Source organism: Thermobia domestica, chromosome 4 (genome assembly GCF_964235325.1).
Source record: "Thermobia domestica chromosome 4, izTheDome1.hap1.1, whole genome shotgun sequence".
Taxonomy (NCBI): domain Eukaryota; kingdom Metazoa; phylum Arthropoda; class Insecta; order Zygentoma; family Lepismatidae; genus Thermobia; species Thermobia domestica.
Window position 1 is genome coordinate 191,336,631 of NC_137457.1, and position 18,235 is coordinate 191,354,865.

Sequence of the window (18,235 nt, forward strand, 5' to 3'; positions counted from 1 at the left end):
AATTGGACATGGTGGTGTGGCGGGACCCGGTCAAAACCCCCACAGCCAAAACACCCACACTCAAAAAATGTCAAAACGCCCACACAAACGGTCATAACCCCCACACAAATGGACAAATCTCCCAAATAGACGAACGGTTATAACCCCTACAGCCAAAACCCCCTCTCAAGAAATGTCAAAACGCCCACACGATCGGTCATAACCCCCACACAAATGGGCAAATCTCCCAAATACACGAACGGTCATAACCCCCACAGCCAAAACAAAATAACACTGGTAATCAGTCACAATCCCCACATAAATGGACAAAACCTCCACACAAATGGACAAAACTCCCACATGCAGAAATTGTCACAACTGCCAAACAAATGGACAAAACCCCCACAAAATCGGACAAATCTCCCACACTCTGAAATGATCCTGGTTGCATGTCTTGCCCTTGTAGTTTTTAATAATATTTTCTACTCCACTTACGCTGATGTTGCAACTATTCTTGCACTGTTTTCTAATGACAGAAACACTAAAATGGGCGTCATAAACAGCCGCAACAAATACGTGCAATCACGATCATTTCAGAGTGTGGAGGGTTTGTCCGATTGTGTTGGGGTTTTGTGCATTTGTGTGGCAGTTTTGACAATTTCTGCATGTGGCGTTTTGACATTTCTTGAGTGTAAGTGTTAAGGCTGGGGGGGTTTTGACCGTTCGCGCGTTTGAAAGATTTGTCCATTTGTGTTGGAGTTATGACCAATCGTGTGGGCGTTTTGAAATTTCATGAGTGTGGGGGTTTTGGCTGTGGGGGTTTTGACCTAGACCCGGTGTGGCGACCAGTTAGACAACCCCACTTTTGATTCGTTCTGGGTTGCTTTTAATTGTGTACAAACGAAACTTTTTCATGCAAATTCTGTACAAACGATTGCGAAAATTTGTGCTTGTATTCGACATGATGGGGGCTAAAACATAGAAGCCCCTTTTTGTTTCTTTCTACCGGTGATCCTAATTCTGTACAAAAAAAATCCACCTGAACATTACTGTACATAAGATTGCGACAAATTGTGATTGAATAGCACTTGGTGGGGGTACCACTTGGTCAGACTCAACTTTTTTCTTTCTTACAGCGCCCTTAATTGTGTGAAAACGAAACTTTTACAGCACATTATTTTACAAACGACGACAAACGATTGCGACAATTTGCGATTCAACTGGACATAGTGAGTGCTTCCGTTTAGACAGCCTCTCCCACCTTGTTCTCGTTCTGGCGGCACCCCTAATTGCGTACAAAAAGAAATTCCGCGTCCACATTTCTGTATAAACGGTCTACAACGATTTCTATAAGTTGTGCTTGAATTCGACATGGTTGGGGCGCTACCACTTAGACAGCCCACAATTTGTTTTCCTTCTTGCGGATTGCCTAATTATTTACAAAAGAATCTTTCGCCTGCACATTTCTGTACATATGATATACAAACGATTGGCACAATCTGTGCTTTAATTGGAAGTGGTGGCGGCTTACGTTTAGACAGACCTCCAGTTTGTTTTATTTCCGGCAGCGCCCCTAATTGTGTACAAACAAAAATTTCAACTCCACATTTCTGTACAGACGATTGCGACAATTTGTGATTGAATTGGACATGGTGGTTTGCTACCACTTAGAAAGACTACATGTTGTTTTTGTTTTGGCGGCTCCCCGAATTACGTACAATCGAAAAGTTGGCCTGGACATTTCTGTCAAACGACTTACAGACCATTGCGAATATTTTTCATTGAATAGGGCATCATGGGGGCTTCTATTTAGACGGCCCCTCCCAATTTGTTCTCGCTCTGGCGGAGTCCCAAGTTACATAAAAAAGGAAGTTTTCGCCTGCACATTTCTGTACAAACGATGAACAAACGATTGCGACTATCTGTGGTTGAATCGGAAATGGTGGGTTCTTCCATTTACACAGCCCTCCGACCTTCTTCTCGCTCTGGCGGCACCCCTAATTATGTACAAAGAAGCTTTCGTTTCAACAATTCTGTACAATGATTGCGACCATTTGTGATTGAATATGACATGGTGGCGGCTAAAACTTAGGCAGACCCCACTTTGTTTTCGTTCTGGCGGCACCCCTAATTGCGAAAAATTAAAATTTAGTCTGCACATTTCTGTACAGACGATGTACAAACGATTGCGAAAATCTTTGAATGAATAGGACATGGTGGGGCTACCATTGATGCAGTACCCACAGTTTTTTTCTAGTGGTGCCCCTAAATGTGTACATACGAAACTTTTACCTGCTCATTTTTATACAACCATTGCGAAAATTTGTGATTGAAAATAGACATGGTGGGGATCAACAACTTAGTTAGACTCCACTTCTTTTTCGTTCTGTTGGGCCCCCAATTACCTACAGACAAAAATTTGGCCTGCACATATTTGTACAAACCACGTTCAAACCAATGCGACGTTTTGTGTTTCAATTGGACATGGTATCGGTACCACTTAGACAGACCACACTTTGTTTTCGTTCTGGCGGCCCTCCTAATGGTGAACAATCGAAATATTTGCCTGCACATTTTTATACAAACGATGTACGAAAGATTTCAGCAATCTGTGCTTAAATTTGACATGGTGGGGTGGCTACCAGGTAGACAGCCCCTATTTGGATTCGCTCTTGTGCGCTTTTAATTGTGTACAAAGGAAACTTGCACGCACAATTCTGTACAAACGATTGCGACAATTTGTGATTGAATTAGAAATGGTGGGGGATACCACTTAAACATGCCCCACTTTGTTTTCGTTCCTGCGGCGCCCCTAATTGTGAATAAACGAAACATTTGCCTGCACATTTCCGTACAAACGATGTAGAAACGTTTCTGACCATCTGTGATTGAATTGGAAGTGGTAAGAGGTACCCCTTAGACAGACCACACTTTGATTTTGTTCTGGCGGCGACCCTAATTTTTAACAATCGAAAATTTTGCCTCCACATTTCAGTAAATACGAAGTACAAACGATTTCGGCAATTCGTGCTTGAATTTTACATGGTGGGGAAGTTACCGGTTAGACAGCCCCACTTTAAATTCGTTCTGGTGCGCTCTTAATTATGTACAAACGAAACTATTTCCTGCAGATTCTGTACATACTATTGCTATATTTTTTTCTTGAATTCGACATGGTGGGGTTCTTCCACATAGAAGCTACGCTTTTTTTTTTGTTCTGGCGGTGCTCCTAATTGTGTACAAACGAAAATTTTGCCCTTGCATTTCTGTACAAACGATGTACAAACGATTGCGACCATTTGAGATTGAATTGGACATGGTGGCGGCTACGATTTAGACAGCCCGTAGTTTGTTTTCTTACTGGTAAGGCCCCTAATTGTGTACAAACAAAAATTTCCCCTGCACATGTCAGTACATACGATTGCGATTATTCCTGATTGAATTTGACATCGTGGTAGGCTACCACTTAGACAGGCTACACGTTGTTTACTTTCTGGTGATATCCGCAAATTACGTACAAACGAAAATTTGGTCTGCACATTTCTGTACAAACGACGTAAAGACCATTTCGACTATTTGTGATTGAATTGGACATGATGGCTGGCTTCCGTTTAGACAGACCCTACCACTATGTTCTCGCTCTTACGACGCCCCTTATTATGTACAAAAGGAAGTTTCGCCTGCACATTTCTGTACAAACGATTGCGACAATTTGTGATTAGCTTGGACCTGCTTGGGGCTACCATTAAGACGGATCCCACTTAGTTTTCGTTCTTGCGGCGCCCCTAATTGTGAATAAATGAAAAATTTCCCTGCACATTTCTGTACAAATGATGTAAAATCGACAATTTCGACAATTTGTGCTTGAATACGACATGGTGGGGGCGCTACCACTTAGACAGCAACCACTTTGTTTTCGTTCTGGCGGCGCTTTAAATGTGTGCAAACGAAATCTTTAGAGAACATTTCTGTGCACACGACGTACAACCGATTGGGACAATTTGTGGTTCAATTTTAAATGGTGGGGTTCTTCCATTTAGACAGCCCCTCCAACCTTGTTCTCGGTTTGGAGGCACCCCTAATCATATACAAAAGAAATTCGCCTGTACATTTCTGTACAAAGGATTGCGACAATTTGTGATTAACTTGGACATGCTTGGGGCTACCACTAAGACGGACACCACTTAGTTTACGTTTTGGCGGCGATTCTATTTTTGAACAAATGAAAATTTTGCTGCACATTTCTGTAAAAAAGACGTACAAACGTTTGCGACAATTTTTCATTGAATTGCACATGGTGTGGGTCTGTAATTTAGAGAGTACCTTCCACTTTGTTCTCGCTCTGCAGGCGCCCCTAATTATAAACAAAATAGACTTTCGCTTGCACATTTCTGTACAAATGATGTACAAAGGATTGCGACCATTTGTGCTTGAATTTGACATGCTGGCGGACTACTACTTACACCGCAGTCACTTTGTTTTCGTTCTGGCGTCACCACTAATTGTGAACAAACGAAAATTTAGACTGCATATTTCTGTACATACGATGTACAAACAATTTCGACAATTTGTGCTTGAATTCGACATGGTGGACGCTATACCACTCAGACAGCCCAGCTCGTTCTTGCTTCGCTCTTAATTGTGTTCAAACGAAACTTTTACTGCACATTACTGTACAAACGACGTATAAACGATTGCGACAATTTGTGGTTGAATTGGACATTGTGCTTTTCTTCCATTTAGACAGCGCTTCCAACCTTGTTCTCGCTTTGTAGGCACCCCTAATTATGTACAAAAGAAACTTTTGCCTGCAAATTTCTGTACAACAATTACGACCATTTGTGATTTAATTGAACATTGTGGCGGCTACCATTTAGACAGCCACCAGTTTGTTTTCTTTCTGGCAGCGTCCCTAATTGTGTACAAACACTAATTCCGCCTGCACATTTCTGCACAAACCATATCGACTTAATTGTGATTGAATTGGACATGGTGGGGGCTACCACATCGTCGGACTTCACTTTGTTTTCGTATTAAAGCGCCCCTAATTGTGTTCAAACGAAATTTGTGAATGCACATTATTTTAATAACGACGAACAAACGATTGCGACAATATCTGATTCAATTCGAAATGGTGAGGGCTACCGCTTAGACAACCCTCCCACATTGTTCTTCGTCTGGCGGAGCCCATAATTGTGTACAAATAAAAATTTCGCCTGCACATTTCTGTACAAACGATGTACAAACGATTGCAATAATTTGTGATTGAATAATTTGTGAAATTTCTGTACAAACGACGTGGAAACGATTGGGACAATTTGTGCTTGAATTGGACATGGAGGTGATCCTTCATTTAGACAGCCCCTTCCACCCTGTTCTCGCTCTGCCGGGACTCCTAATTATGTACGAAGAAACTTTTGCCTACACAATTCTGTACAACGATTGCGACCATTTGTGATTGAATTGGACATGGTGGCGGCTACAATTTGGACAGCGCCCCAGTTTGTTTTCTTTCTGGCTACGCCCGTAATTTTGCACAAGCAAAACTAGACATTGTTTTAGTTCTGACAGCGACCCTAATTGTGTTCAAACGAAATTTTTCTTGCACATTATTGTACAAACGACATACAAACGATTCCCATAATTTGTGATTCAATTGGACATGGTGAGAACTTTCTCGAAGACAACCCTGTTGCATTGTTCTCCTTCTGGTGGCCCCCTATTTCTGTGCGAAAGAAAATTTCGTCTTCACATTTCTGTACAAACGATGTACAAACGATGTCGGCCATCTGCGATTGAATTGGACATGGTGGATCTACAATTTGGACAGCCCCCAGTTTCTTTTCTTTCTGGCGGTGCCATTAATAGTGTACAAACGAAACGTTCGCCTGCACATTTCTGTACAAACGGTTGCAATAATTTGTGATTGAATTTGACAAGGTGAGGGTTACCACTTAAACAGACTACACTTTGTTTTCGTTCTGCCGGCGCCACTAATTGTGAACAATGAAAAATTTGACTGCACATTTCTGTACAAACGAAGTACAATTGATTTAGGCAATTTGTGCTTGAATTTGACATGGTGCGGTTACTACCACTTAGAGAGCCTCCACTTTGGATTCGTTCTGGGACGCTCTTATTTATGTACAAACGAACGTTTTGCCTGCACAACACTGTACATACGATTGCGACAATTTGTGGTTGAAAATCGACATGGTGGGAGCTACCACAGAGAAGTCCCAATTTGTTTACGTTTTGGCGGCGCCTCTAATTGTGTACAAAAGAAAAATTTTTGTGAACATTTCTGTACAAATGATGAATAAACGATTGCAACAATTTGTGATTCAATCGGACATCGTGGAGGCTACCATTTAGACACCCCCACTTTCCGTTCGTTCTGGCAGCGCCCCTAATTGTGTTCAAACGAAACTTTTGCCTGCAAATTATTGTACAAACGACGTACAAACGATGGCGACAGTTTGTGATTCGTTTGGACATGGTAGGAGATTCCGATTAGACACCCTCTCCCACTTTGTTCTCGTTCTGGCGGCGCCCCATATTGTGGGCAAAAGAAAATCTCGCCTGCACATTTCTGCACATACGATGTACACGCGATGTAGACCATCTGTGATTGAATCGGACATGGTGGTGCTATCATTTAGACAATCCCCACTTTCTTTTCTTTCTGGCGGTCCCCTAATTGTGTACAAACGAAACTTTCGCCTGCACATTTCTGTACAAATGATTGCGACGATTTTTGTGATTGAATTGGATATGGTGTTGGCATCTACTTAGACAGACCCCACTGTGTTTTTGTTCTGGCGGCGCCTCTAATTTTGAACAAACGAAAAATTTGCCTGCACATTTTTGGACAAAGGATGTACAAACGATTTCGACCATACGTGATTGAATTCGACATGATGGGGGCGCTACCACTTAGACAGCCCACACTTTGTTACCGTTCTATCGGCGCTCTTAATTGTTTTACGATCGAAGCTTTTGTTCCACATTTCTGAACAAATGACGTACAAAAGATTGCGACAATTTGTGATTGAATTGCAGATTGTGGGGGCTTCCATTTAGACAGGACGTCCCACATTGTTCTCGCTCTGGCGACGCTAATAATTGTGTAAAACAAAAATTCCGCCTGCACATTTCTGTACAAACGATTGCGACAAATTGTGATTGAACTGGACATGGTGGGGGCCAGCACTTAGTCGGACTCCATTTTGTTTTTGTTCTGGCAGCGCCCCTAATTGTGTTCATACGAAACTTTTACCTGTATATTATGGTACAAACATCTTACAAACAATTGCGACCATTTGTGATTCAATTGGACATGGTGAGGCTTCCGCTTAGACAACCCTCCGACTATGTTCTTATTCTGCCGGCGTTCGTATTTTTGTGAGAGGAAATTTCGTCTGCACATTTCAGTACAAACGATGTACAAACGACTTCGAACCTCTGTGATAGAATTGGACATGCTGGGCCCACAATTTAGACAGCCCCCAAATTCTTTTCTTTCTGGCGGTGCCAGTAATTGTGTACAAACGACACTTTCTCCTGCACATTTCTGTTCAAACCATTGCGACAATTTGTAATTGAATTGGACGTGGTGGGAGCGCTACCACTTAGACAGCCAACAGTTTGTTTTCGTTCTGGAGGCGCTCTTAATTGTGTACAAACAAAACTTTTGTTGCACATTTCTGCACAATCGACGTATTAACGATTGCGAAAATTTGTGGTTGATTTGCACATGTGGTAGTCTTTTATTTAGAGAGGCCCTCCCACTTTGTTCTACCTCTGGCTACGCCCTTAATACAATAGAAACTTTCCCCTGGACATTTCAGTACAAACGATGTACAAACGATTGCGACCATCTGTGATTGAATTGGACACGATGGGGGCTACCATTTAGACACCCACTCCCACTTTGTTCTCGCTCTGAGGTGCCCCTAATTATGTACAAAAGAAACTTTTGCCAGCACATTTCTGTACAAACGATGTATAAACGATTGCGACCATCTGTGGACATGGACAAGGTGGGAGCTATATTCAGACAGCCCCACACTTTGTTTTCTTTCTGGCGGTGCCTCTATTTGTGTACAAACAAACCCTTCGTTTGCACAATTCTGTACAAACGATTGGGACAATTGTGGTTGATTTGGACATGGTGGGGGGCTTCCATTAAGACTGCCCCTCCAACCTTGTTCTCGCTCTCGTGGCACCCCTAATTATTTAAAAAAGAAACTTACGCCTGCACATTTCTGTACAACGATTGCGGCCATTTGTGATTGAATTGGACATGGTGGCGACTACCATTTAGAAGTTCCTCCAGTTTTTTTTCTTTCTGGCAGCACCCCTAATTGTGTACAAACAAAAATCCCTCTGCACATTTCCGTAAAAGCGATTGCGAGAAATTGTGATTGAATTGGGCATTTTGGGGGGCTACCACGTAGTCAGACTCCACTTCGTTTTCGTTGTGACAGCGCCCCTAATTGTCCTCAAGCAAACATTTTGCCTGCACGTTATTGTACAAATGACGTACAAACAATTGCGACTATCTGTGATTGAATTGGACATGGTGTAGGCTTCCGTTTACACAGCCCCTCCCACTATGCTCTCGTTCTGGCGACGCCCCTATTTATGTGCAAAAGAAAATTTTTCCTGCACATTTCTGTATAAACGAAGTACAAACGATTCCGGCAATTTGTGCTTGAATTTGATATGGTGCGGTGACTACCACTTAGACAGCCCTACCTTAGATTCGTCCTGGGGAGCTCTTAATTGTGTACTAACGAACCTTTGGACTGAGCAATATTGTACATATGATTTGTGACAATTTGTACTTGAAAATCGACATGGTGAGGGGCTAACACATAGAAGCCCCACTTTGTTTCCGTTCTAGCGGAGTCCCAAATTACGTACAGACGAACATTTGTCCTGTACATTTCGCTAGGAACGACGTTCAGACCATTGCGACGCTTTGTGATTCAATTGGACATGGTGGTGTGGCGACCAGTAAGACAACCCCACTTTCCATTGGTTCTGGGTGGCTATAATTGTGTACAAACGAAACTTTTTCATGCAAATTCTGTACAAACGATTGCGAAAATTTGTGCTTGAATTCGACATGATGGGAGCTACCACATAGAAGCCCCTCTTTGTTTCTTTCTACCGGTGATCCTAATTGTGTACAAACGAAAATTCCACCAGCACATTACTGTACATAAGATTGCGACAAATTGTGATTGAATAGCACTTGGTGAGGGTACCACTTGGTCAGACCCAACTTTTTTCGTTCTACAGCGCCCCTAATTGTGTGCAAACGAAACTTTTACTGCACATTATTTTACAAACGACGACAAACGATTGCGACAATTTGCGATTCAATTGGACATAGTGAGTGCTTCCGTTTAGACAGCCTCTCCCACTCTGCTCTCGTTCTGGCGGCGCGTAATTGCGTACAAAAGGAAATTCCGCCTCCACATTTCTGTATAAACGGTCTACAACGATTTCTATAAGTTGTGCTTGAATTCGACATGGTGGGGGCGCTACCACTTAGACAGCCCACAATTTGTTTTCGATCTTGCAGCCTGCCTAATTATTTACAAAAGAATCTTTCGCCTGCACATTTCTGTACATATGATATACAAACGATTGGCACAATCTGTGATTTAATTGGAAATGGTGGCGGCTTACGTTTAGACAGACCTCCAGTTTGTTTTATTTCCGGCAGCGCCCCTAATTGTGTACAAACAAAAATTTCGCCTCCAGATTTCTGTACAAACGATTGCGACAATTTGTGATTGAATTGGACATGGTGATGTGCTACCTCTTAGAAAGACTACATGTTGTTTTCGTTCTGGCGGTTCCCCGAATTACGTACAATCGAAAAGTTGGTATGCACATTTCTGTCAAACGACTTACAGACCATTGCGACTATTTGTCATTGAATAGGGCATAATAGGGGCTTCCATTTAGACAGCACCTCTTAATTGGTTCTCGCTCTGGCGGAGTCCGAGATTACATAAAAAATGAAGTTTTCGCCTGCACATTTCTTTACAAACGATGAACAAACGATTGCGACTATATGTGGTTGAATCGGAAATGGTGGGTTCTTCCATTTACACAGCCCCTCCCACCTTCTTCTCGCTTGGCGGCACCCCTAATTATGTACAAAAGAAGCTTTCACCTCAACAATTCTGTACAACGATTGCGACCATTTGCGATTGAATTGGACATGGTGGCGGTTACCACTTAGTCAGATCTCACATTGTTTTCGTTCTGGCGGCACCCCTAATTGTGAACAATGTAAAACTTCGCCTGCACATTTCTGTACAAACGATTGCGAAAATCTCTGAATGAATCGGACATGGTGTGGGCTACCATTTAGGCAGAACCCCAACTTTTTTCTAGTGGTGCCCCTAAATGTGTACATACGAAACTTTCACCTACACATTTCTGTACAACCATTGCGGAATTTTGTGATTGAATTGGACATGGTGGGGAGCAACAACTTAGTTAGACTCTACTTTTTTCGTTTTGGTGGGGCTCCAAATTAAGTACAGACGAAAATTTGGCCTGCACATTTTTGTACAAACGACGTTCAAACCATTGCGACGCCTTGTGTTTCAATTGGACATGGTATCGGTACCACTTAGACAGACCACACTTTGTTTTCGTTCTGCGGCCCCCCTAATGGTGAACAATCAAAATATTTGCCTGCGCATTTCTGTACAAACGATGTACAAACGATTTCAGCAATCTGTGCTTGAATTTGACATGGTGGGGTGGCTACCGGGTATACAGCCCCCTATTTGGATTCGCTCTTGGGCTCTTTTAATTGTGTACAAGGGAAACTTTTGCACGCACAATTCTGTACAAACGATTGCGACAATTTGTGATTGAATTGGAAATGGTGGAGGATACCACTTAGACATGCCCCCCTTTATTTCGTTCCTGTGGCGCCCTAATTGTGAATAAACGAAAAATTTTCCTGCACATTTCTGTACAAACGACGTACAAATGATTTCGGCAACTTGTGCCTGAATTTTACATGGTGGGGAAGCTACCGCTTAGGCAGCCCCACGTTGAATTCGTTCTGGTGCGCTTTTAATACTGTACAAACGAAACTATTTCCTGCAGATTCTGTACATACTATTGCTACAATTTGTTCTTGAATTCGACATGGTGGGGTTCTACGACATAGAAGCTACACTTTTTTTGTTCTGGCGGCGCTCCTAATTGTGTACAAACGAAAATTTTGCCCTCACATTTCTGTACAGACGATGTACAAACGATTGCGACCAACTGTGACTGAATTGGACATGGTGGGGAACCATATTTAGACAGCCCCATACTTTCTTTTCTTTCTGGCGGTGCCCCAATTTGTGTACAAACAAACCTTTCGCCTGCACAATTCTGTACAAACGATTGGGACAATTGTGGTAGATTTGGACATGGTGGCGATTAAGACAGCCCTTCTAACCTTGTTCTCGATCTGGCGGCACCACTAATTATTTAAAAAAGAAACTTTCGCCTGCACATTTCTGTACAACGTTTGCGGCCATTTGTGATTGAATTGGACATGGTGGCGATTACCATTTAGAAGTTCCTCCAGTTTGTTTTCTTTCTGGCAGCGCCCCTAATTGTGTACAAACAAAAATACCGCCTGCACATTTCCGTAAAACGATTGTATTGGACATTTTGGGGGGCTACCACGTAGTCAGACTCCACTTTGTTTTCGTTGTGACAGCGCCCTTAATTGTCCTCAAACAAAAATTTTGCCTGCACGTTATTGTGCAAATGACGTTCAAACAATTGCGACTATCTGCGGTTGAATTGGACATGGTGTAGGCTTCCGTTTACACAGCCCCTCCCACTATGCTCTCGTTCTGGCGACGCCCCCATTTATGTACAAAAGCAAAATTCGCCTGCACATTTCTGTACAAATGATCTACAAACGATTTCGTTCATCTGTGTTTGAATTGGAGATGGTGGGGCTACAATTTAGACAACCCCACCCACTTTGTTCTCGCTCTGGCGGCAACGCTAACTATGTGTGAAAGAAACTTTCGCCTGCACATTTCAGTACAAGCGATGTACAAACGATTGCGACCATCTGTGAATGCATTGGACATGGTATGTGATTGAATTCTCTTCTTTCTGGCGGTGATGGTAATAGTGTACAAACGAAATTTTCGCCTGGACATTTCTGTACAAACGAATGCTATAATTTGTGATTGAATTAGACATGGTGGGGGCTATCACTTAGACAAACCCAACTTTTTTCGTTTTGCAGGCGCCTCTAATTGTGAACCAACGAAAATTTTGCCTGAATATTTCTGTACAAATGATGTAGAAACGATTTCGACATTTTGTACTTGAATTCGAAATGGTGGTGGCGCTACCACTCAGACAGCACACACTTTGTTTTCGTTCTCGCGGCGCTCTTAATTGTGTACAAACGAAACTTTTGCTGCACATTCTGTAGAAACGACGTACAATCGATAACAACAATTTTTTATTGAATTGAACATGGTGGGGTCTTCCATTTAGACAGCCCATCTCGTTTTATTCTCGCTCTGGCGGCGCCGCTAATTATTTATAAAAGAAAGTTTCCCCGGCACATTTCTGTACAACGATTGCGACCATTTGTGATTGAATTGTACATGGTAGGGCGCCCGTTTAGACAGCCTCTCTCACATTTTTCTCGTTCTGGTAGGGCGCCCCTAATCGTGTATAAAACAAAATTTCGCCTCCACGTTTCTGTACAAACGATGTACAAACGATTTCGTCCATCTGTGATTGAATCTGAAATGGTGGGGCTACAATTTGGACAGTCCCTCCCACTTTGTCCTCGCTCTGGCGGCGCCGCTAACTATATATAAAAAAATTCGCCTGTACATTTCAGTACAAACCATGTGCAAACTTTGATTGAGATGGACATGGTCTGTGATTGAATTTTCTTCTTTCTGGCGGTGCCAGTATTTGTGTGCAAAAGAAATTTAATCCTGCACATGTCTGTACAAAAGATTGCGACAATTTGTGATTGAATTGGTGGTGGTAACGCTACCACTTAGACAAACCCCACTTGTTTTTCGTTCTGGCGACGCCCATAATTGTGAACAAACGAAACTCTTGCCAGAACATTCCTGTACAAACGATGTATAAACGATTGCGTGCATTTGTGCTTGAATTGGACGTGGTGATTTCTGCAATTTGTGCTTGAATTTGACATTGTAGGGTGGTTAATACTTACAAAGTTCCCACTTTGAATTCGTTCTGGAGCGCTCTTAATTGTGTATAAAAGAACCTTTTGCCTGCATATTATTGTACAAACGACGACAAACGTTTGCGACAATTTGTGATTCAATTGGACATTGTGAGCTATTCCGTTTCGACAGCCTCTCCCAGATTGTTCTCATTCTGTCGGCGCCAAAAATTGTGTAAAAAAGAAAATTTCGACTGTACATTTATGCACAAAAGATGTACAAACGATTGCGAACGTCTGTGATTGAATTGGACACGGTGCGGCTACCATTTAGGCAACCTACAATTTCTTTTCTTTCTCCGATGACCCTAATTGTGTACAAACGAAACTTTTGCCTGAACATTTCTGTACAAATGATGTACAAACGATTGCGACCATTTGTGATTGAATTGGACATCGGGGCAGCTACCATTTAGACAGCCCCGCAGTTTGATTTCTTTCTGGCAACGTCCCTAATTGTGTACACACAAAGATTTCGCCCGCACATTTCTGTGCAAACGAGTGCGATAATTTGTGATTGCATTGGACATGGTGGGGGATACCACTTAGACAGAACCCACTTTGTTTTCGTTCTAGCAGCGAACCTAATTGTGAACAAACGAAAATTTGGCCTGCACATTTGTGTACAAACATTGTAAAACGATAGCTACAATGTGTGCTTGAATTCGAAAAGGTGGAGCACTACCACTTAGACAGCACCCACATTGTCTTCGTTCTGGCGGCGCTCTTAATTGTGTGCAAACGAACCTTTTACTGCACATTTCTGTACAAACGACGTACAAACGATTGGGACAATTTGTGATTGAATTGGACAATGTAGGGTTCTTCCATTTAGTCAGCCCCTTCTATCACATTCTCGCTCTGGCGGCAACCCTAAGTATGTACAAAAGAAACTTTTCCCTGCACATTTCTGTACAACGATTGCGACCATTTTTGATTGTATTGGACATGGTGGCGACTACCATTTAGACAGCACCCAGTTTGTTTTCTTTCTGGCAGCGCCCCTAATTGTGTACAAAAAATCCGCCTGAGCATTTCTGTACAAACGATTACGACAAATTGTGATTGAATTGGACATGGTGGGGGCTACCACTTAGTCAGACTCTACTTTGTTTTCGTTCTGACAGCGCCCCTAATTGTGTTCAAACCAAACTTTTGCCTGCACATTATTGTACAAACGACGTAGAAACGTTTCCAACAATTTGTGATTCAATTAAACATAGTCAGGGCATCCGCTTAGACAACCATAAAATTTTGTTCTCGTTCCGGCGGCGCCACTGACTGTGTACAAAAAAAATCGCCTGATCATTTCTGTACAAACGATGTAGAAACGATTGCGACAATTTGTGGTTGAATTGGACATGGTGCTGGGCTTCCATTAAGACAGCCCCTCCAACCTTGTTTTCGCTTTGACGGCACCCCTAATTATTTACAAAAGAAAAATTCGCCTGCACATTTATGTACAGCGGGGGACACTTGTAAATGCTACACCTTAGCCATAAATCTCCATATGGCTGTACCATTTAGAAATGTCCCCCGCTGTACAAACGATGAACAAACGATTGAATAAATTTGTGATTGAATCGGACATCGCGGGGGCTACCCTTTAGAGAGCAACCACTTTGTTTTCTTTCTGGCGGTGCTTCTAATTGCGTACAAACGAAAACTTCGCCGATCACATTTCTGTAGAAAAGATGTACAAACGATTGCGACAATTTGTGCTGGAATTCGATATGGTGGGGAGCTACCACTTAGAGAGCCCCAGCTTGTTTTCATTATGGCGGCGCTCTTAATTGTGTACAAACGAACCTTTTGCTGCATATTTCTGATCAAATGATGTACAAACGATTGCGACCATTCGTAATCAAATTGGACATGATGGCAGTTACCATATAGGCAGCCCCCAGTTTGATTTCTTTCTGGCGGCGATCCTAATTGTGTACGAACGAAAATTTCGCCCGCACATTCCTTTACAAAAGGATGGAAAAACGTTTGCGGCAATTTGTGCTTGAATTGGACATGGTGGGGGACTAGCACTTAGACAGCCGCCACATTGTTTTCGTTCTGGCAGCGCTCCTAATTGTTTTCAAAAGAAACCTTTGCCTGCACATTATTGTACAAACGACGTACGAAGGATTGCGACAATTTGTGACTAATTTGGACATGTTGAGATATTCGGTTTATACAGCCTTTCCCACTTTGTTCTCGTTCTGGCGGCGCCCCTAATTGTGTACAAAAGAAAATTTCGCCTACATATTTCTGTAGAAACGATGTACAATCGATTGCGACCATCTGTGATTGAATTGGAGATGGTGATCGCTTCCGTTTAGACACCCCCTCCCACTTTGTTCTTGTTCTAGCAGTATCCCTCATTGTGAGCAAAAGAAAATTTCGCCTGCATATTTCTGTACAAACGATGTGCAAACGATTGTTAACATACGTGATTGAATTGGACATGATGGGCCTACAATTTAGAAAACCCCCACTCTCTTTTCGTTCTGGCGGCGCTATTGAAGGTGTAAAACGAAACTTTTGCTGCACATTTCTGTACAAACTACTTAGAAGCCATTGCGATAATTTGTGATTCAATTACACTTATGGGAAGGTTCCATTTAGACAGCCCCTCCCACTTTGTTCTCGCTGTGGCAGATTCCCTAATTTTGTACAAAAGAAATTTTCGCCTGCAAATTTCTGTACAAATGATGTAGAGACGATCGCGATGATTTGCGATTGAATTGGACATGTTGGCGGCTAACGTTTAGGCACTCACCCAGTTTATTTTATTTCTGGCGGCGCACCTAAATATGCACAAACAAAAATTTCGCCTGCACAATTTCTGTAGAAACGATTGCGATAATTTGTTCTTGAATTCAATATGGTGGGCTAGCTACCACTTTGACAGCCCCCAATTTTGTTTCGTTCCGACTGCGCTTTGAATTGTGTACAAACGAAACATTTGCCTGCACATTTCTGTACAAACGATTGCGACAATTTGTGTTTGAATTCGACATAGTGAGGGACTTCCATTTAGACAGCCCTCGCACTTTGTTCTCGCTCTAGCGGTACCCCTAATTATGTACAAAGAAACTTTTGCCTGCACATTTCTGTACAACAATGAACAAACAATTGCGACCATCTGTGATTAAATTGTGCATGGTGGGGACTAGCATTTAGACAGCACCCCAGTTTGTTTTTTTTCTCTCGGTGCCCCTAGTTGTGTACAAACGAAACTTTCGCCTGCACATTTCTGTACAAACGACTGCAAAATTTTGTGATTGAATTGGACATGGTGGGGGCTACCACTTAGACAAACAACACTTTGTTTTCGTTCTGGCGGCACCCCTAATTGCCAACAAACGAACATTTTGCCTGCACATTTATGTACGAACGATTGCGACAATTAGTGATTGTATTCGGCATGGTGGGGGCTACAACTTAGGCAGACTTCACGTTGTTTTCGTTCTGACGGCGCCCCACATTACGTACAAACGTAAATTTGGCCGGCACATTTCTGTACAAACGACGTATAGACAATTGCGACTATTTGTGGTTGAATTGGACATGATGGGGGCTTCCATTTAGCTGGCAGCTTCCCTAATTTTGTACAAAAGAAATTTTCGCCTGCACATTTCTGTACAAATGATGTACAAACGATGGCGATGATTTGCGATTGAATTGTACATGTTGGCTGCTAACATTTTGGCAGCTCACCCAGTTTGTTTTATTTCTGGCGGGGCACCTAAATATGTAAAAACAAAAATTTCGAATGCACAATTTCTGTAGAAACTATTGCGATAATTTGTTCTTGAATTCAATATGGTGGGCTAGCTACCACTTTGACAGCCCCCAAATTTTTTTCGTTCCGACGGCGCTTTGAATTGTGTACAAACGAAACATTTGCCTGCACATTTCTGTACAAACGATTGCGACAATTTGTGATTGAATTCGACATAGTGGGGACTTCCATTTAGACAGCTTTCTCACTTTGTTCTCGCTCTAGCGGTACCCCTAATTATGTACAAAGAAACTTTTGCCTGCACATTTCTGTACAACAATGAACAAACAATTGCGACCATCTGTGATTAAACTGTGCATGGTGGGGACTAGCATTTAGACAGCACCCCACTTTGTTTTTTTTCTCTCGGTGCCCCTAGTTGTGTACAAACGAAACTTTCGCCAGCACATTTCTGTACAAACGACTGCAAAATTTTGTGATTGAATTGGACATGGTGGGGGCTACCACTTAGACAAACAACACTTTGTTTTCGTTCTGGCGGCACCCCTAATTGCGAACAAACGAAAATTTTGCCTGCACATTTATGTACGAACGATTGCGACAATTAGTGATTGTATTCGGCATGGTGGGGGCTACAACTTAGGCAGACTTCACGTTGTTTTCGTTCTGACGGCGCCCCACATTACGTACAAACGTAAATTTGGCCGGCACATTTCTGTACAAACGACGTATAGACAATTGCGACTATTTGTGGTTGAATTGGACATGATGGGGGCTTCCATTTAGAAAGCCACTCCCACTTTCTTCTCCCTCTGGCGGCGCCCCTAATTATGTACAAAAGAAATTTTCGCCTGCACATTTCTGTACAAACGATGTAAAATAGATTGCGACTATCTGTGATTAAATTGGAAATGGTGAGCGCTTCCGTTTAGACAGCCCCTCCCACTTTGTTCTTGTTCTAGTGGGGCCCCTAATTGTGTGCAAAAGAAAATTTCGCCTGCACATTTCTGTACAAACGATGTGCAAACGATTGTTAACATCTGTGATTGAATTGGACATGGTGGGCCTACAATTTAGAAAACCCCTCTCTTTCCGTTCTGGCGGCGCTATTAATGGTGTAAAACGAAACTTTTGCTGCACATTTCTGTACAAACTACTTAGAAGCCATTGCGATAATTTGTAATTGAATTACACTTGTGGGTGCTTCCATTTAGACAGCCCCTCCCGCCTTGTTCTCGCTCTGG